Below are 22526 nucleotides of genomic sequence, written 5' to 3' on the forward strand. Positions count from 1 at the left end.
AGTAGTTCTTGTCAGATCTTTGGTCACAGTGAAACAAAGCTGACTAAAAGAGAAATCAGTAATGAGAGTGGGGCATTGCTGTGAACCTGTGGTTTACAAAGCTGGTTCACTGGGGGAGTATTTTGAAAAGTTTAGAGACACAAGCTGGAAAAGCTTCAGAATACTGTAAATAGAATTTAATTGGTGATTCTGCTGGGAATTTAAAACACCAGAATGCTGATAGAACTGTGAAAAGTAAAGACTGGGCTCATGAAGTTTCAGTAGAGGAGGATTTTATTGGAAATTTGATTAAGGGCCATTAGTGTTATAGTTTGGCAAAAAACTTGGCTATGTTTTGCCAATGCCTTGAGACTTTCTGAGACACTTAACTTAAATGTGATTAAATTAATCTGGTGGAGGAAATCTCAAAGCAATACACATTCAGGTGGCGGCATGGATACTGCTGGTGGCTTTTAACGAACTTTTATTTTTGTGATAATCAGAAACAGAAAGCGAAGCACACAGATTTCAAAATCATAGACTTTGGCCAGAAAAGTGTGAATAAAACTGGGACTGAGATAGTTGTGATTGTTAAACAGTTTATAGTCACTAAAGAGATGCTAAGGAATTGGCATAGAGAAAACAGGAAGATAGACTGAGGGCACTTTGGAAATTGGAAAGACCATACCCATTTCAGATTCAAGGGTGTAAAACAAAAATTCCATTGAGAAGAAGCCATAAGGGCATCCTGCTTGCATAGGGTGGGGGTCTAAGAAATTTTTTCAGCATGCTCAATTGCCCAGGAACTCAGAGACTGCTTTAGCCAATAGTGTAAGAGGATTGGGTACTGCTCAAGATGATGGCTGACCTTGGCTTCAAGCATGTGGTGCTTTGTTTTTTTGAAGGACTTTAGGATAATGGAGTTAGGGATTCATGGAGGCTTCCACTGGGATTTCTAAGGAAGACCTGGGAGACCAGGCAGAGTGCAGTAGGTTTGGAGTTAGAGGGCTATCCCTGAGAGGATAATACAGGAATATGTGAGAAGGAACCCAAAGCTGCACTGGAGACCATCAAGGGTGTTAGTAACATGGAGCATCTGCTGAGGAAAACTGTAGAAACATATCAGAAAAGGTAAAGAAGAAGTCCATGTGGACTACAAATAGCAAGTCAAGAGGTGACGTTATACAAGCCCTTTGGAAAGAATTGTGGTGCCAGGTGCTCCAGATATTGGACATGGAGCTTCAGAACTTGTTTTCCCAGGTGAATTTAGTTCTTGCTTTGGTCCCAACCCTCTATCTATGTCAAAATAGACTAAGTCTATTTTGCACTGTGAAATAAACATGAGCGTTTGGGGTTTGGGCTGAATGTTATAATTTAGACATGAAGTCAAAAGCTCATTTGTGAGACAATACAAGAATATTCTGATGTAAAATAATTAGATTGTGAGAGCTTTAACTTAATCAGTGGTTTGATCCATTGGTATGGATTAACTGAGTGATAACTGTAGGCACATCAGGATGTGGTTGGAAAAAGTAGGTCACTGGGGGATGTGCCTTTGGAGTGTATATTTTTCCCTGGTGACTAGACCTCTCCCTCTTCTTTCTTATTTCTGTGTCCTGAACTAACATCCTCTGCCACACCTTTGTACCATGTTATCTGACCATGAACTGAGTTATGAGCTATGGAGTTATCTGACCAAGAACTGAGCTTATAAATCCATGAGCCAAAATGAACTCTTCCTCCTTTAAGTTGTTTTTGTCAGGTCGTTTGGTCACAGTGAAGCACAGTTTACTAAAACAATGATGTAACACAAATAGAGTGCCACATGATGACAGATTGGAGTAATGCATCTGCAAACCAAGGAACACCAATAATTGCTGACAGCATTAGAACCTGAGAACAGATATTCCCCTAGAACCTTCAGAGTAACATCCCTGCTTGCACATTGCCTTTGGATATCTAACTCCAGAACCATAAGGTAATAAATTTTTGTCATTCACACCATCCAGTTTCTGGTACTTTGGTACAGGGCAGCTAGGAAACTGAGACAGAACTCTTTTCTTTCATTTTTAAGATTCATTGCTCTGACTGACAGGCAGGTGTATCAATAAAGCCTGGATATTGCTGGAAGCTAATTGAGTGTATACACTTTTGATCTACTTCAAGGATATACAGTTAATTCACCCTTTCTTTCATTACCTAGTGATATACAGATTAAAAAATAGTACCACAGCAATTCTGTATTCACTTCTTTTTATAAAATATTTATTTTTTAGTTATACACAATACCTTTATTTTTGTTTATTAATAATATGTGGTGCTGAGGATCAAACCCAGGGACTCGCTCATGCTAGGTGAACACACTACTGCTGAGCCATAACCCCAGCCCCTGTATTAACTTTTTAGAATCTTTTTTGATAGCTCTAAAACTTTTTTGCAATACATAATTGTATAGAATTCTTAAAATTCAAACTTCTAAAAAGAACAAACAAATATGAAATAGAATACAGGTGCTCAAACCCAAAAAACATGCATTTGCCTGGTGAACAGGAAGTGTGATTTATTTTGAGCATTGCTCAGTGTATTGCAGACATATTTTGAAGACAAGTTCTGGCATTTCTTCTGCCTGCCCTTCTTCTTTGTGCCCTGATGTTTTAATTTTTTTTCAAAGCTGTGCTCTCCCTCAGCTCTTAGCGAGGGAAGACCTGTGTTCTTTCTTGAGGATAAAGTGAAAAAAAGTCTTGTCAATCATAAATCAGGGAGAAGAGAGTACCTTGGATATGAACAGAAGGTGAGCTGCATGCTGCTGTCCTGAAACTGTCTTTGTAAGTATTTAGAAAGACACCATATCAGATGTAATAGCAAGATACATCCCTAGAGGACTTGTCCTTTTATCTTTTAAGCAGAAATATATTTTATTTATATCTGTTAAGACTATTTTTAACAAAACTCTAAGTAAGTAGAAGAAAACCAGTAGAGAAAAAGAAATGGAAGCGAGAAGGGGAGAAAAAGGAGAAGTACTGGGGCCTGAATTGGAACAAATTATACTCATGCTTGTATAATTATGTCAAAATGAACCCCAATTTTATTTATAATGATAATGTACTAATTTATTTTTAAAAAGGGTAGCTGGGCACAGTGGCAAACACCTGTAATTCCAGCAGATCAGGAGGCTAAAGCAGGAGAATCGTGAATTCAAAGCCAGCCTCCGCAAAGGCAAGGTGCTAAGCAATTCTAGAAGACCCTGTCTCTAAATAAAATACAAAACAGTGCTGAGATGTGACTCAGTGGTAGAGTGTCCCTGAGTTCAATCCCTGGTACCATAACAAAAACATTTTTTTTAATGCAGTGGTATTTATTTTTATTTTTTATCAAAGAGGTTGTATTAGGAATATATTCGCGGTAGAGATAAATGATTTAGATTGTATTGATATGAAGGAAACTCAAGACTAAATTATCACTTAAACAATAATTTCAAAAAGCAATGAGTTTTTCAAATGTATCAACTTAATTTAATTTTAATTTATTAAATTTTGCAAAATGATTAGAAATAATGTCTTCTAGCCATTATCATGTATATGTTATATATGACAAACTTTATGTCAAATGTATAATTGAAGGAAGAGATCAACATGGAAGACCAAGAGAAAAAAAAATAACTGAAAGTGCTTTAGATGCAAAATGGAAAGCTTAGGCAGGAAGCTGTAGATCTGCCAATCCAAGAAACTCTCTAGACAGTGGCAAGATTTTAGAAACCATCCCATAACAGAGGAGACTAGGCTCAGTGAAGATCATGTGGATTTTCTGGGCCTCCCTAAGTAATGACCCAGAGTGCAGCATGTGTGCTGGTGCACACAGCAGGGTGCTCCACAGCAGAGGAATGCTGAGCCACAGGAACGACAGCAGCAGCAGGCCTTCCCTTCATCTGAGGGGCAACAGCACCTCACTTCTCAGGACTATTGTTTTAAATACACCTGGCCTGGATAAGCTGAAGCCAGAGACTTGTGTTTCTGGGATATCAACAAGAAAATGCAACAATAAATCAGGGTGCTCAAACCCAAAAAACTTGCATTTGCAGACTTCCTTTCCCTACACATCCTAGGGGTACAATAGTCCCCCTATCCCAAAGGGAGCCAAATTTGGACACCCCAGAGGAGGCCCGATAATGCCAAATCCTAAATATACTATGTTTTGTCAATACATGCACAATTTTGATAAAGTTTAATTTATAAATTAGACACAGTAAGAGATTACCAACAACTGATAATAAAATGGAACAACTATAATGATATGATAAATGTTATTTATATGATTGTGGTATCTCTCTCTTCAAAGAAAAAAGACAAATGTTAGTGTTTTTAAGAAATGGTTGACCATAGTAACAAAACACAGAAAGAGAAACATGGATAAGAAAGAACTACTTACTATATTTCAATGGGTAAAGAAAATGAATGAAAACAATTTTATGGGAAGAGTGCAAAGAAATTACAATCCATATGTGCTGTTGATAAAAGCAAAATAATGCAACCACTATGGAAAACATGAAAGTTTCTCCCAAAAAAGAATTAATGTAATTTTTTAAAAAAATTAATGTAATCCAGCAATCCTACTTCTGAGTGTGTGTATATATATAATATATATATATATATATATATATATATATATATATATATATATATATATATATAATCAAAAACATTGAAATCCAGATATCATAGAAATATTTGTATTGCCATATTCACCAAAGCATTATTTGCAGTAGCAAAGAAGTAGAAACAACCAAAGTATCCATGAACACATTCAATGGATGAAGAAAATGTGGAATGCACATATAGTGGAATATAGGAAGCCTTATAAAAAATGGAAATCCAATCACATGCTGTAACATGGATAAAACTTAAAGACAATATGCTAAGAAAAATCAGTCTGTAATAAGAGGATATACACTGTATAATTTCACTTGGTAGAAAGTATTTAAAATATTCAAAATCATAGAAACAAAGAAGTTGCTTCCAAAAGACAAAGGGATGGAATTAGTGATCAGTGGTACAAAATTTTAGTTTTGCAAGATAAAAAAGTTCCAGGGAGCTGTAGTCTAACAATGTAAGCCTTTTTAAAACAACTGAACTACATACTTTAAAGAAGGTTAAAATAGAAAATTGAATGCTATAATTTTTTAAAATTCTATAAAGTATTTTTTTTTCTTTATTCATTTCAAATCCTAGTATTTAATTGAATAGCAATGCATGTATGTTGTTTAAAACTGGAAATAATTTTATATTCTTTACCTCTACTTCTATACCCAGAAAAAGAAATTCCATTAATATTTTCTTAAGTATTTTTCCAGAAAAACTCCATACATTTATGTGCATGAAAATGTATGTCAATCTCAAGAATATAAAATCGTCACACAATGTAGTATGTCGTATCTCATGACTAAACACTCAGGGTCACTCCAGGTGAACTAAGCTGCATGAAATAACCACACAGAGACAGAAATATACCTTTTTTATTTGGGTCCTGTGATGGCTCCTCTGATCTTAGAGGTCAATGAAAAGAGAGAGAGAGAGAGAGAGAGAGAGAGAGAGAGAGAGAGAGAGAATTGCTGAACCCTTTTATTGGAGAGGACACTTAAATGAGGCAAGGGGTCAGGTTTGAGGGGATTGAATCTAGTCTCATGATGTCTGATGTCAGCAGGTTGACTGACATCTAGGGAGGCCATGTCCATCTTATGAGTGTGTGGGGATTATGGCAGAGCAAGCAAAAAGACCAGAGAACAGAGGGACAACATCAGTTCATTTCACTTTGTGTTCGTTTTTTTTTTCTCCATAATACTAGACAATTTTATTTACTTAGATTTATGGAGAAATCTTTGCTTCCCTCAGGAAGAATATTATGTGAAAATAATCCACTGCAAAATCAAGAAGCATAGCACCATTCCTAACATCCACAGGCCTATCAGGAAAAAAAGATCACAGGGTGCAAATTTGAATTTAAAAAGTAACTAGGAAAAAAATAAAATACAAAAGTGAATGGAGGGAGAATCTTTAAAGGGTTACCAAACAAAGGTAAAACAGAATATACAACTTGATTTTTGTGCCCAAAATGGCTGTCTCCCTTGAAAGTCCAACTTTAGTATGCTTTTTCCTCCCACTACATATGCAAAATAAACTCACTTGTACTAAAAACAGAAAAGTGTTATCACCATTAAGAGGTAAGCCTCATCTTAGGAATCAGATTAAAATATTCTCCTTTCATCTAGTAAAGTGGAAAGAACAAAACAAACTACACAGATACTGTTTCTGGGTTTTAGGCAGTTTGGGTTTTTCTCTTCTCCAGAGGCAAGGGTTCTATCCCTCCCCATTACTGAAGACCCTCTGAAAGTCACAGTGTGATTCTTTGGTAGCAGATAGACAGGAGCTTCACTAACTGCATCCCTGGTAGAGAAAGAAGGCAGAAAAGGGCACAGACATTCATTATTTAGAGTCTGTCGTTAAATTAGCCTCCTTTATCATATGGCAATTCCATTACAGCACACATTATGCAGAGGGCAGGGTGTATAGCATGTGTGGGCAGAGCACAGCAGATCACATTTCGCCAGAACAAGATTTCATCTTTTCAAACACCACCAAAAATTGGCAAATATTTGAAACTGCTATTAAATGCTCAGGGTTAAATGACTGCATAATATCAACAAAAGTTTAGAGAAAATTAATTAGCAGGTCTCTATCTGCTCAGAGGTAAGCTACAAAGAGAAGAGGTTTGAGTATCTCCGTCTGCCCCTACCCAGGCCTGGGGATCTCGCCCTCAAGCTGAGTCTCTAGCAGAGGTATCAGATCTGGTCAGTGCCCAGAAAACAGGGGTGACGACGGGGCCCAACCCTTCCCTTAGTTGGCGCCCATGGGGCCTCCCTGGGCCCTGAACCCTGCCTGGTTCATCAGGCAGACAGGACGGAGACTCGACGGACAGACGGGACGGACAGACACTACAGGACAGACGTGCAGAGAAGCAATGCGTCCTACCCGGAGGGCTCCCTCCCAGGGACGGCAGAGTACCTGCTCCGGTCATCCAGGCTGCGGTTGTCAGCGGCTGCTGCGCGCCAGTCGGGCAGCGTGCTGGCGCACAGCACCACCATGGACACAATCACGAACACCACGGACACGCTGGCCAGGATCTGAGCGGCCAGCGACGACGTGGGCTCCTCAAAAGTCCTCCGCATGCGCTCCAGCCAGCGCCTGGAGGGAGCCGCCTCGGCCCCGCGGGGTCGCACCTCGTCGCCGCCCAGTGCGCCTGGTTCTTCAGCAGAGTAGAAGGTGTAGGTGTCGGACATGCGGTCGTCTAGACGGCGCTGGCAGCAGTACTCAAGGTGCACTCAAGGTGCTCGCCCTCCAGGCCCCAGTAGATCATCTCATTGTAGAAGGAGAGCTCGCACATCCGCGGGGCGAAGCGCAGCTTGCCCTGGCCGCGGCATGTAGAGCAGGATGAAACCGAAGGCCTCCGAGTGCCGGTTGAAAAAGTACTCGTTGCGCTCACGTCGTCGCACACCTGGAGCACGTCGCGTTCCGAGCCACAACCGTGCAGCTGGCTCACCGGGCATAGCGGAAAGTCCTTGAGCAGCTCCTGAGACAGCGAGTACGGGCGCCGCCCATGTTCAGCACCACCAAGGCCGCCCCTGCTGCGCCCGAAGGTCATGGCTGGCTGCCCTGGGGACCCTCAGCTCAAGGGTCGCCCGGCCGCCGCTTGGGGCCTGCCTGGGGCCTGCCTGCCTCGGGCAGACTGGGGAGAGCGCCATCGGGGCCCGCTCTCCCTCAGGGCTCCTCTCTGCCCTGCATGGGTCCGGGTCCACAGCCCCTCGGCTTTAGCCTCCTCTCCTTTAGCTGGGCTTTTAGCAGCCCAGCGTCGCGGCTAGCAGCGCGCCTTCCGCGCGGCAGTACCTGCGGGTGGCGGGGGAGTCCCCTCAGGTGCCAGCGCTGCGCCCCACTGGCTGGGAACGAGTCTGTGTTGGCGCCGCCGCCCCTCGTGCCGGGGATGCCCCCTGCGATGCTGGGGTGCCCTCTCCAAGGCGGCGGCGCCGTCCTCCCTGAGTGGCGCGGGCGCCGAGGGGAGGCGCCATGCGGAAGACTCCGGGTTCCGGGAGGCGCTCCCGCCCGCCGCAGCTCGGGCAGCTGCCTCCTCACTTTGTGTTCTTGATGCCCATAGTTCATACACACATGGACAATGGCTGGCTTGCCACATCTCCATATTCTCATCACTCAAGGCTAATGGGCACTTGTTTCCTGAGTGGCACCTCTCAACAGTAGTACATTGTTTTTCTGTGCTTTACCAAATGTTTCTTAAACCTTGTTTATCAATAAGTATATTTACTTCATTCCTTTAACAGAAAGGGCCTGCATATTCCAGTATTCCATAAAAGGTAGGTGTCATGATGTGTCATGTGTTCATCTATTTACAAGAGCTGGATAATGATTGTTAAGAATGAGGCAATGGGCGGGGGGGGGGGCTGGGGTTGTGGCTCAGTGACAGAGCACTTGCCTAGCATGTGGGTTCAATCCTCAACACCACATACAAACAAATAAATAAAAGGTCCATCAACAACTAAAAAATATTTTAAAAAAGAATGAGTCAATAGGTAGTTTGCGCACAGCATCTGTTCACCTCTGTGTCTCCTTGTGATTAATTTCAAAACAGTGGGTGTGTTATGTGGTGTAGATGGTATCTTTAGGGAACTTAAAGCACTGATCCTGGGGCTGGAAGTATAGCTCAGTGGTACAGTACTTGCCTAGCATGCACAAGGCCTTGCACAGGCCCATAGCCCTGTAAAAAAACAATCCTTTTTGATTCTCATTTCTTGTAGAATTGAAATACAGATGCTTTTAGACACTGACTTAATTTCACAGAAACAAACCTTGAAAGGGTGTAGTCATTTTTATGCACCTGCCTACACTTAGAGAACCTGCTTCCCCTGTGCCCTGAGGAAGAGAATCAACATGCTGAATCATCTTAACTTCACAGTCACAATTGCATCTCTGACCTGAATCCCCCATGCTGGCTGTGACAAGAAAGTTTTTTGTGTAGGCCTGCAGCTGATGGCCTGTGACTTCATAATGATCTGGGTTACACCTGGAGTCCTCTCTCACACAATCTCTTTATTCTTACATAGCAGGGCCCATGTGAGGATTCGGGGAATAAATGTACGTAAAGCACAGAGCATGGTCTCTGGCATTCACCAGGCACTCAGCTACGTTAATTTCTTTTGTTTGTTTCATAATTCTCTTTCTTTATTTTTATGCTCTTGCTATCCTGTGATATCATAGATCTCATATGCTATTTACATTTTAATCTGAAATTTCAAACAAGATGCACAAATTTAAAATGAAAAGCAGTTTTTACTATGGGAAAATACTGTTCTAAGCAATGGTACTGGCAAATATTTTGTGTAGCACACTGTTGTATCTTGCATGTCTTCATGAGTAAGAGGAAATGAACATATTATTAACATATCTCTTTTTTTTCATTTTGTAAACTACCTATTTCTATCACCACAGCTCTCCCACTGCCCACAGCATAGGCTACTTGCCTCCTCTTCACCACCTTCAGCCTCTTCAAAGAAAACTTGGCAGAATAAACAAAACAAAAGCAGCAACAACAAAAACCTATTTATAGAAATAAAAACATGTCCACAGGGCCCCCATTGCACAGAGCAAGATCCTAAAGTCTGGGAGGCTATCTGCCACAGCAACATTTTTCCGCCTGTGTAAAGATCCAATAAGAACATGTGTGAAGTGCCTAATAATTCCCCTCCAGGTACCATAACCTGATGGAAAACAGTCAGGCTGCCTGCAGCAGGTATTGCTGCCCTCATGGCAATTACAGCAAGAGGTCACACCAAGTGCTGCAATCTGTAGCAATTCCATGATTAGTCATCAGTCATCTGACAGTTTTACTACAGGTTCCTCAGGAGGTAACTCAAAAATATTGAATAATTTGGAGAAGAAGATGAGAAAATGAAGAAAACAAAACTAGCCACAATCATGTGAAAAGCTCAGGACTTTCCCTACCTTCATTACTCGGGCCAAAGATGATTACACTGGCCAATGCTTTGGTGGCCCCTGGGAATACACTGCCCTATTGAGTGTCAGCTTTTTAAAGAGAGGAAAATTACTTAGAGATGAAAGGTGAAAATAACTGCATGCCTTCCTCTATTTTTTTTTTTTTTGTCTGTGTGTAAGTACTGGGGTTTGAACCCTGGGCCTTGTGCCTGCAAAGCAAGCACTAACAAGCATAAGAGCACAGATAAATTAAAAGATTTGCCCAACTTCAGGGCATCCAGATTTCACTCAAATACATGCTAAATTGGAATTGTAGCCAAGGTATGTTTTCCCCCACTGTTAACATTGTTTCTAATTGCATTGGAACCAGCTCTGTATCTTTCCTCACTTAACTGCATCTGAATTCGCAGGTGTCTCATTTGGGTTTCTAGATAACCAGTGCGAGTTGGAGGGCAGAGAACAGGCAGTGTTCACAGGAAGATGCACGCAGCTGGATGCATGGTACTTGCTCACTCTCTCAGAGATCTCTGGGCTTTACACCTGAGGTTTTGCACATGACCCTGGAAAATACAAAAGTATTTACTTTAGCTTTCATTCCTTAGTGAACAATTCCAGTTATCTACATGCATGTTTTCTGGCTACCAGGTTGTAGAAAATGCAGAATCTTATCTCTAGATCCATCTAGCTGTGCTCTGATTCCCTTCTCCATGTTTCTTGCAATTTTCCAGAAACCTGAGCTGGTGTGCAATTTCCCAAAAAGTACATCCATAATTTAAAAAATCACACTCAAAAACCTAATGGTAAAACTGTTTCTCATGAAGTGCATACATACTCTACAGTGGCTCTGCAAATAAGCAACTCAAAAATAAATTGAAAATAAGTTTATATTGATCAATCTGAGATGTTCATTAAATGTCAGAAATACTGAGGCAAAAAAGTACATTTAAAACCAAACCCTTGCTAGATGGGCCACAATCATCCCTTGGGCATGTAGTAAAAGAACGACCTACAATGGTAAATATGTATCTTCTGTAGCTCAAAGGCTCCATCAAGGTCAACCTCCTATTCCCCACTCAGGTAATTCTCAAGAACTTAACCATCAGAAGAATTTGTCTCCCAAGTATCCAAGGGAAAAAAGAACCCTAAATTTGACAATTACTAGCCTACAGCAAACACAGCTGGCCTACTCTCACTTAAACTAATCAAGCCTTTGTACTTCTCTGACTCTGAGGCCCTATACTCCCTGCTTAGTTACTTCTTTTAGTTACCTTTAAAAATCACTAACTCTAAAGGTCATTCAGTTTAGCAAAATAATATTAGTCTCCTACTAGCCTTGCTGCAGCCAGCACCTCTGACACAGGTGTTACAATGATAATGGTTACCAAGATTATATTTCAGGCATGAGAAGGCTGTTTTTAATTTTGTTTTATTTTTTGTTTGTTTTTTAAAAAGGACTCTTCCCATGGGCCTGTTCAGGTATGCAACGGGTGTCCTATTGATGTCAAAAGGCCAAACCTCCACTCTCATATCATGCTAATGATGACATTTTCTGAACACACAACCCAGGAAGAGCCATGAAGATTGATTACACCTATAAAAACCACTGATTACCTCACCTCCAATTATGCCCACATCTTAAATACCCTGTTTCCAAATCCCATTAATGTCCCCAAACTCTATTCCCAGGAGGTCATAAGACTTATGCTTCCCATCTTCATGCTTGGCCAACTTGTGGATAAACTCTTGCTCCTTTACGAAACTCATTTCAGTGACTGGCATGCTGTTATGTGGGCAAAAGGAGCCTGGTTTGGGAACACATCATGAAAGGTCACCACTAGCTTCCTGAAGTTTTGTTTGTACCATCCCCAGCAACAACTTTCAGTGCCTTTTGGCATTTGATATGCACTTCTGTTGCTCTTCCTACATAAACAAAAATCTACCAATATTGTGTGTTACTCTTTTTTTTCATGTGCACAGTCTCCTGGACAAGTTGAAAAGGAAGAAGCCAGAGAGGCACCATGACATTTTGAAGATCTGTGTTTATCTGGTGCTTTCAGGTCTTAGTTGTTGGAAGTTCTTTACTGACAAATTCTAAAACAGTTCTGCTAACTTTTCACATTAAAAATAAAACTAGAATTGCCTAGAAAGCCTATTAACAATCTAAATATATACAGTATCTAATTTATGCATGAATAAGGTATACCACCAAGCTAATTTTCTCATGTAAAATCCTCACATTTATGAGGTGTTGTTTAAAGATCTGATCAGGGTCAATGAAAACATCTCTGTGCATCTTCCAGAGGTCCCCTGAGTTACTTCAATACATAAGATTTCAGATTGCCACACAGGAGGTCAGAACAGTAGTATGTCCCTTTGATATCCTCATAACAATTGGGAGTCTGCCCAGCAAGCAGGAGGCCAGGTACCCCAAATCTGAGAGCTTTTTGTTACTATTCCTAAGGAAGTTAGTTAGTCACTGTTTTTTTTTTTTTCAAAAATTAAATGTAGTATACATCCATGGCAGGAAATTCAATGGTGAGGCCCTCAGAAATAATTCCATGAGAACTAAATACAATGGTATGGTCTGCCAAATGATTCTGGGAAAGAAATCCTATTGATGGAAAGACATTTTCTCTAAGGATACTATGATATGTTAATTCACTGCAACTTTTAAATGTGCTGTGAGGGTCTTGGGAGAGAAGAGGCACAAGTAGATTCCCTGTCATAGGATATATATATATATATATATATATATATATATATATATATATATATATATATAATACACATGAGGTCCAAGAGGAGGTCCTAGAGGTGGTATAATAGAGGAGGTCCAAGCTTCACAAATGGTGAATTCCACTCATAAAGAACATTCCAAGAGGGGGCATGTGTCCCCATAGTTTAGACATTTGAACTTATTTCCATGGAGCAACATCATAGGAGTCAAACTTCAAGGATTATGGGGAAGAGAGGTGAGGGAGTCCCAGAAACAGTCTTATAGTCAACCCTTACTCAGAAAGGTCTCCACTAACATTCAGCAAAATGAGACATTCCATTAGTCTGGAGCAATTTCTATGCTACAAATTAGACCTGCTGTTTAGGAATCCCTTGTGCTTTCATTTAGAAAGGATCCATGCACTGTAGTGATCCCAACTGCCTCATAAAAGGTCGCTAATTCAACCTCAGCCTTTGGCTAGGAATGAAGGCTCCCTTTGTTGGTAGACCTTTTACCAGGATCTCTGAATGTGGAAAACTGAAATTTCTCATTCCCCAGAAGAGGCAATGCAGCTGTTTGTGCATGGATGAGAAGCCATGGAAAATATGGCAAGCCATGGGTAAAATACACCTCAATAGGGACAAGCATTTCATTCATAAACAGGTTAAGTAAACAAAGGCATCTTGGTTATATAAAGAGCACACACTAATATTCTCATTGTACTGCAGTGTATCATGAGTAATATAAGAAGCTAAAAAATAAGAATAGTTATATTGCAGAAGAAAAGAAAAAGAATTTGCTACCCAACTAGGTTAGAATTTGGTTGGTCCCAAGAGGCCTCCCAACACTATTTGGGAAGGTACCAAGTGAGCATTAGGTACTACTTATTCTCAAATGATTGGAAATTTTTCATGAAAAAATTGTGGTCTACATGATACACTAAACACACAGATCATATACACAAAAATAATTTTGAAATAAGTTACTTTAGTTGTCATTCCTCACCTTTAGTTATTGCTGTTTGCCAGGGATCATTATACTTTTAAGTCCCAGAGAATCCAGGGAGAGTAAGAACAATTCAGAAAAGAGGAAAGTAGGATGTGATGACTTTTGGTTGCTCAGGAGGAAGAACTAGCTAACACATGGTGGGACAGTAATCCACACTCCTTTCTCAGGGACAAAGGCCCAGAGGATCAGAAAAGTCAGAGGAAAAGTACAGGCAGTCTTTTGCTTTGTTTCCCTGTGGAATTTAGGGATATGATTTTGTAGGTCAAAGTGGTCATTTGCCTTTACCACCCTTTTCCAAATACTGTATTCATTCACTTTATATGGCATTAAAACAGGTAAACCCATCATTTAAAAATATTGAAAATGGAAAAAATGTATTAAATACACCTAACCTACCAAATACACAATATTCTATAGAGTACAGGTTGTTCAACCTTAGTATTAGATCATGTGGCCCAAGAAATGTTCAAATACAAAATTCAAAGTACAATTTATACAGAATGCATATCACTATCACACCATGGTAAAGCTGAAAAATCACATGTTGGACCATGCCAAGTCAGAGACAGTCTGCAGTTCCTGGTTTTACACTCCGTGGCAATGTAAAGCTTTTATTTTCCATGCCCTCTGTGGTTTCATAGGGCAAAGTTATTAGCTGTTGCAGCTGAGCTGATAGGTCATTTCTGAGCCTAACCTGCCAGGACAAAACCCATCAATACTTTTTTCCACTGGCTCAGAGTGACCCAGAATTCCCATCAAAAGGAGGCAAAGAAGTAAGCTGAGTCTAACAGAATCTAAACAGAAGATCAACATGACAGGGGCAAAATAAACATAATCCAGGCCCTGACTTTCTGCTCCAGCCATAAATGAGACTCACATACTTCAGGGAGGCCCCACCATCATCAAGAAACCAAATGACATGGGACACATTCAGCACAGGATGATGACTGCTCCCTGGAAACACTTAGAAAGTCCACCACAGGCTTCAGGAGAAGATGTAACATGTCTTCAGGGTTAAGGCCAGGCAAAATCCCTCAGCATCAGGAAGAGCCAAGGACCAGCATGAAGAGTTGACATATACCATGATGTCTCCTATCATGCACTTCCCCAAGTGCAGGAGACTGTCCTGTGCATCCAAATACCATATTGGAAGGAAGGAACAACACTAATAAATCTAAGCATTCCTGGAAATTGTTCAACCATTCAAACCAGGCAACTGAGTCAAGCAGAGCCCAGATTCTGAGGGTAATTCTATAATTTGATGTAGTTGGAGACAAAGTCACACCTCTCTGAAGGCTGCTGACTACAACAAACCTGGCCGATTTATTCTGTTTGTCTCATATGGTAACTTCAACTCTATGGAGAATATGGAAGCTCTTAAACTAGAGGAAGAGCAGGAAAGAACCAGAGCAGATCAATGTTTACCTTCCATATAATGACTCCAGGGCAGATTCTGTCCAAACCTTGTTGTTTCAAGGTGCTTCACCAATACTACCGTTTTGAAGTCTGTAAAAGCTGAATAAATAAAGCTATGTAGTTGCCAAGACAGGATTGTGTGCTACTATATGGAAATATTGAAAACACAAATTTTTACCTTTGGCCTGTCCACAGCACTTCACACTCACAGTGCATCTTGCAGGGTTTAAAAAAAAATTTCCCCCTCAGGACAAAAATAATGGTAGCTTAAAAACAGAAAATTTCTTGGCCCTCATAGGTCTAAAATTTTTAGAAAAAATAAATCGAATTAAATATCTGATGTGCAAAGGCAAAATCATCCCTGTATTTCATTCACCTTTATAGAAATCTGGTTTGCAAGTCCCTTTGCTGTGATTTGAATTGACCTACTTGATGGAACATAGACAAATTCCATTAGGCATCTGCCTGTTTATAATGATGAATATACAAAAACAAAACATAGCAAAACAAAAAAACAAACCTAGGTTCTATGGAAAAAAATATGAGGTAAGACTCACATTGAATATTTAGTAATATTTTGATTTGTATCAGAGATTGACATATTTTCAGATATTTTAAATTATCGTTTACTCTTTCAAGTTTTTAAGAAACATTCCTTGGATTAAAAGCCAATAAATTTTATATCATATGCTATTTGGAAAATTTCAGAATTCAAATAGTCAATCCTCATGTTGTAAGAATCTATTTAGTATCTTATGGACAAATTTAAATAATTTCCCTTATCTAATCATTTTATTTTTAAATTTATCTTCCTGATGCTCATAACATAAATGTATATACTATTAACTCTATGGAAGTGAGAAATAAGTATCTTAGTGTTAACAAGAGTTTCTAAAATGCTCAGCAATGACTAGTATTGGAAGTATTAGGAAAATATTTTCCTGGCTCCACCAACAGATGAGGTATAAACGTTAAAATACAAAATTCAAAGTACAGTTTCCACAGAACGCATATCACAGATTAGCTCATGCTAACTCACAATGGGGTAGGGGGAGAATAGAATTACTTTGGATTAGATAAAGGGGAATGAAGGCAGATGAGTGCAGTCCATGTTCTGTGGAAACATATTCAATGGCATTGGTAAGGCCAAGAATTACAAGGAAAAAAGAAACAATCAAATCAGTTCCATTTGTCTCCATGTTCTTTTGTTATGAAAAAAAAATGATACTTCATTCTCACTGCCACTTTTGATACAGTTGCAATAAAAGCAGTTTACAATTTCCACTATCTTCAATGTGATCACCCATGCAGGTGGCCACTTTCAGCTTTAGAGCTCACAAACTCAGCATCTGAGTTATGAACAAAGCAATCCTTTCCTGAAAAGGAGCATTTATGCAAGCACTTGGGGAAGTAGAAAAAAACTGATATGATTTGCTAGTCAATTTAACCACCTCTGCCAAGACCATGGCTCTGGTCTGGAGGTCTGCACCTATAGCCCCCATTACTGACAGAATGAGAAGGTGCCAATGAGGCTGGAAGGCAGAAGCATCTGAATGCTATGAGTCAGCTTTATCAATGGTCACTAGACTCCATGAACAAGCAAACTGTGAAGTGAAAGCTCACATGAAGATAGTTCTTTGGGTGTTTTTTTTTTTTATTTTTTAACATTTAACTGGATAAATGTGGAGTACAAAGATTCTTAAGAAAGTTTTTGAAAAGTAAAAGTGAAAATTAGTATTATAGCATGTTCTTATTTAGAAGGCATATTCAGCAATCTACTTTTATATGAGACATACTCTTAATTTTAGAAAATACAAATTTAATTTTGATGGCAACAAAGTAAACAGTCAAATCCAATTTTGTTAGAAATTTCACCTCTATCAATTGCATGAAAGGTGGAAAAAGACCCTCGTCATTATACAAAATACATCGATGATTATGTGAGGGGGGGGAAGAGAAATGTGTCACATTTGATTGTGTGGAGAAAGGTGATGGGAGGAGAGGGGAGGGGAAGGGGGCGATAATAAGGGCAGCAGAATAAAGTAGACACTAGTGTTGCTGTATGTATATACGTGGCCGTATAACCAATATGATACTGCAACCTGTACACTTGGAAAAATGAGAAATCAAACCCCATTTGATTAAAATGTATGATATGCCAAGATCATTGTATTGAGAGCAACTAATAAAAAAATTTAATAGATAATTTTAAAAATTGCAAGAATATAATTATTGTTGGACCATGTCAGTCAAAATACATCTCAGTAACAATGCATTAGATATGCACTTCTGGTCAAAAGCTAAAATTGAGAGTACTTCTTTAATGGACAATTCAAATAAGTAAACTTATAACCCCTAATTAAAGAGGAAAATATTTTGGTGCAAAAAGATGGCCATGTTCAAGGCTTTAAAATTGAACTGATATTTAATTGTAAATTAAACTTGTGCTGAAAGTAAACACCAATAAAAAGTGTCTTTAAAAAAAAAGAAATTTTACCTGTATCTAATGACATGAATTTTCTTAATTGGGAATAAGTTTTACTTCTTAAAATCTATCAATTTGGGGGCTGGGGTTGTGGCTCAGTGGTAGAGCGCTTGCCTCACATGTGTGAGGCACTGGGTTCAATCCTCAGCACCATATAAAAATAAATAAACAAAATGAAGGGTTTTTTTTAAATCTATCAATTTAAAAAAATTAGTGGAGACATTGTGAGATGTTAACTTTTAAACAGTTATATTTCTTGAAATAAAAAGTTAAGGCATATCATTTCAGGGCCACTCTATTAAATGTATACCTGGAATTTATTCTCAGGATTTAAATGGGAATTCCAGAAAAACCACCACAAGCAGAGCTTTGAAAACTAAACTCTTAAAATGTAGTATGTATACACAATGGAATATTACTCAGCCATAAAGAGAAATAAAATTATGGCACTAGCCAGTATATGGATGGAACTAGAGACTATCATGCTAAGTGAAATAAGCCAATCCCCAAAAAACAAAGGCCAAATGTTCTCTCTTATATGTGGATGCTAACTCATATTAGGGTAGGGGAAGAATAGAAGTACTTTGGATTAGATAAAGGGGAATGAAGAGAAAGAAGCGGGGATGGGAATAGAGAAGATAGTAGGATGAATCTGACATTACTTTCCTATGTTCAAAGATGAATACACGACAAATGTAATTCCACATCATGTACAACCAAAAGAATGGGAAGTTGTACTCTATTTTTATATGTTAAAATATATTCTACTATCATGTATAAATAAAAAAATGAACTCAAAAAGCATTTAGTTCTATGTTTAATGATAATACAAATCCATTACTATCGCTACAATAATTTTTCTCTTCCAGTAAGAAACTCAAAAAAAAAAAAAATCACTGACTCTAACATGGCCACAAGATCACTTACCATGATGCTCAGCCCCTTGGGAACTACCTCTCTGTCTTTGGTCACTGGAAACACCTGAACCTGCCCAGACTTCTCTACTCAGCCTTCTCAGTACAGTTCATAAGACAACTTTCCTTTATTTGTCACAAAAGTGTTGCTAAGAAATAATTTATTACTTTTCATAAATCAATAGAAAACAACACAAATACAGAAATAAATAAAATGCATGAGTATAAAAGGAAAATCATACACATAAAACTGAAAACACATAAGCACTCCTTCAGAAAAAGTATTGATGCATTAAGTTTTGTAAATCACACTTTAGGAATAAGCATGAAGTTTGGCAGCAATATCAAGGAATATTTATTGAAACACACATTACATGCAATCAGAGTTGCATCCATAAACAGTAAACCTATTCAGCTGAATGCCACTCTCTCAGGAAAAATTAACTTAAATATGCAGTGTAATCTAAATATACATGGTGAATTTAGTACTACCATTTTTTAATGACTGCTTATCATATTCTGAGCTGTTAACTTTTTAACATGATATATAATGGAAAAGAGTAGATTTGAAACTAGAAGACTTTTTCCTCTGTATGTTTATAACCTCCAAAGTACCTACTGCAGGGAAGCCTGAATCATAACAGGTTTGTGCCTTTGCAGATCAAAAACACAACATGCAAGCCCACTGGGCTTCTTTAAAATAATTGAATTGACCCTTCAGTAAATGAAAGGACAAAACAATGTGGCATATATACACAATGGGATATTACTCAGCATTAAGACAATAAAATCATAGCATTTGCAGGTAAATGGATGGTGTTGGAGAAGATAATGCTAGTGAAGTTAGCCAATCCTCCCAAAACAAATGCCAAATGTTTTCTCTGATATAAAAAGGCTGATTCATAGTTGCGTAGGGATGGGGAGCATGGGAGGAATAGATGAACTCTAGATAGGACAGTGGGGTAGGAGAAGAAGGGATGGTGCCACAGTTTGGCTGACTGGGCAAAATAGCCCTGGGGGAGTGACAAGCAACTTGTGAAGATTGATTCAGTGCAAGCCGCTTTATTGTAGGACAGTAGAGGTATATATACCTAACTCATTATACACAGCTTATTTCAATTAACATCAGCCATCAAGGAATCCTCATCATCTTAATTACACACAGCTTAACTCAATTAACATAAACTAGATACAGCAGTCAGTCATTAAGGTATCTCCACACTTAATGGCTCGCTGGCACTGGCATTACTTCACAAACCACTCCCTCTGGCAAAATGCCAAGCACCATCTTGACTTATCTGTGACTCTCAACAGGAGGGGGGTTAGCAAGGATGGTGGAATGTGATGGACATCATTATAAAAAGTACATGTGTGAAGACACAAATTAGTGTGAACATACTTTATATACAATCTGAGATATGAAAAATTGTTCTGTATATGTGCAATAAGAATTGTAATACTTTCCGCTATCATTTATTAAAAAAATAAATTTTAAAAATTTTAAAAATAAAATTTAAAAAAATTGAGTGCTTACTTAGTTATTATAATCTTTGCAACCACTGAAAATTTAGATGTTAACATGGTATTAATCACCAGATAAAAATTAATTTGGTAATTTGTTAATTTGATAATGTAAATAATAGTTGAACTCTGGTTTCAATGACAATATATTTTACAATATATTGAATGAGATTTGAAGTTTTATTCTCAGGCCACAGGATGCTCCTGCACATTATTTTTAAAGGGAGAGAGATAGAGAGAGAGAGAGAGAGAGAGAGAGAGAGAGAGAGAGAGAGAGAATTTTAATATTTATTTTTTAGTTTTCAGGGGACACAACATCTTTGTATGTGATGCTGAGGATCGAACCCGGGCCGCACACATGCCAGGCGAGCACGCTACCACTTGAGGCACATCCCCAGCTCTGCTCAAGCACATTTAAAAAAATGAGAGAGGATAATCATGGGCAATTTAAATATTTTATATTTAAGTATCACTTTCTGGATTTTTCTCTTGTATCGACTCTTTCCTATCAATGTATCTGATAACTAAGCATCATGCTTGATTTTAAATGGATAAAGAAACTCAAGCTATACTAAAACCAGATCTCTGGAATATTACATAAAGAAAGCACATACTCAACTCCAGGCTACATCACCAATACTTACAAGGATGTACTTAGAAGTGGCAGAGCTCATTTTAAATTGTATTTCCTGAATGAATTAGCTCACCTTTCACAGAAAAATCAGTCTACCTTTTTAGAATTTCTTAGAGAGATTTATTTTAATTGTATTAACTTATTTAATCCTCTGAACTACTATTTGTGCAACAGAAAAAGTAATTTACTCAGTGACACTGGAGTCCTAAGATGGAATGATTCATCTCCAAAAAGCAAGTCCACAGCTTCCTTCATACTACCTGGGAAGGAAATCCCTACTATCAGTACAGCCTTCCCCTGGCTTCCTCTCATATGATGTCCCAGGATGATGCTCATTGTCCATCAGGCAGCCCTGGACTCTTTCCATCACAGAGACACTGTGTGGTGGCCTGCTGACTAATCCCATTGGCTCTGATGTTGGCTCTTTTATAATATTGATATATTTCAGTTTTTCATGATCAGCTCACTTTTCATAGTCTATTGTTATACTAAAAAGATTTGGTATAACTGGAAATAATGAATAGCTCCAATAATTCCATTCTGACTTAATTTTGTTTAGGAGAATTTATTGGCAACTAATAAGGATGAAATTTATCCAAAGAAAATAAAAATACATTTAAAATACAAAGAAAGAGAACATGAAAAGTCTAAATTCTTCAATTTCATTAAAATGAAAATAATTAATTTTTGAACTACAGAAACAAAAATAAAGATGCAAGCTCTCTCTGAGGAAGGAGCAGAGACAACGGCTGACTCATCATCTCTCTGATTTAGACTTGCAAAGCCAAGGCCATGGCTCCTGGACAGCTCTGAAGAGCTGCTGAATGACACCCAAAGCACGGCAGAGGCCAGCAGAGCATCACAGATATCTGCAGAGAAAAGCAACATATGAAGGTTAGCACACTGGGAGAAGCTCTGCTTTCTCCTCTTTTTTTCCTTCTCTCCTTTCTTTTTTAGTTAAGAGTTTAGAATTTGCACAATTGTGGTCATAAGCATATTAGTCTATGCCTGAAAACAGACTAATAAGGAAAATAAAAGCCCTAGTTTCCAGTCTTTGTCATTATCCTATTATAATTATTCCAATCATGGCCACGTCAAAGACTTCAGTGTGATGTGACTGGAAGGCATGCAATCACTCACCACGGAACACTTCCATCTCGCAGACACAGAAGACATATAAACAGCCTGAAATGCAGGGATCATAGCAAGACACCACAAAAAAAGCAGAAGAGGTGAGTTTTGATCACTGATTACCTGTATTTTTAATATGATTGGCTTAGTTTCACATATCCATAATTTAATTTTACTTTTTTTCCCACAGATTCTATCAAGAATAATTTTATTATACATGTATCATATGCACACTTTGCTTTGAGGAATATTTACATGCAGGGAGTTGAATTCTAGACCTCCATTTCATCCATATCAAATATAACACACATTCATCTTACAGTGAATGAGCCTCACAGGAACAAGATGTGAAGCTATTGCTTTTTGAACAGAGAGCCCTGATTAAATAGAATCTTCCAAACTAAGAACAAATCTCTCTATCTTCTTACTTCTTCATATCCTGTGTACAGATTAATAAAATTGAAACACATGTTATGAATTATCCCACCACCATTAAAAGTTAATATTAAAATCGAATCCTGTTTCTCAAAAACTTGTAAGAAATGCACCAGTATTTACAGATCCCATTAAACTTTGCATAAATAAAGTCTGTATACTAAGCACACTGTTTCTCAAAATACAGAGCCTCCACAGGGGCTTGAGGGATGACAGGCAGCAGCAGATGCTTACTGCC

The 22526-nt window shown here is 38.6% G+C and overlaps 1 pseudogene; it reads right to left on the reverse strand.

Annotated features, from left to right (window-relative positions):
- Positions 1-979: 979 nt before the first annotated feature.
- On the reverse strand, positions 980-8220 carry LOC143639935 (voltage-gated potassium channel regulatory subunit KCNG3-like; annotated as a pseudogene).
- Positions 8221-22526: the final 14306 nt, after the last annotated feature.

Source organism: Callospermophilus lateralis, unplaced genomic scaffold (genome assembly GCF_048772815.1).
Source record: "Callospermophilus lateralis isolate mCalLat2 unplaced genomic scaffold, mCalLat2.hap1 Scaffold_101, whole genome shotgun sequence".
Classification (NCBI taxonomy): domain Eukaryota; kingdom Metazoa; phylum Chordata; class Mammalia; order Rodentia; family Sciuridae; genus Callospermophilus; species Callospermophilus lateralis.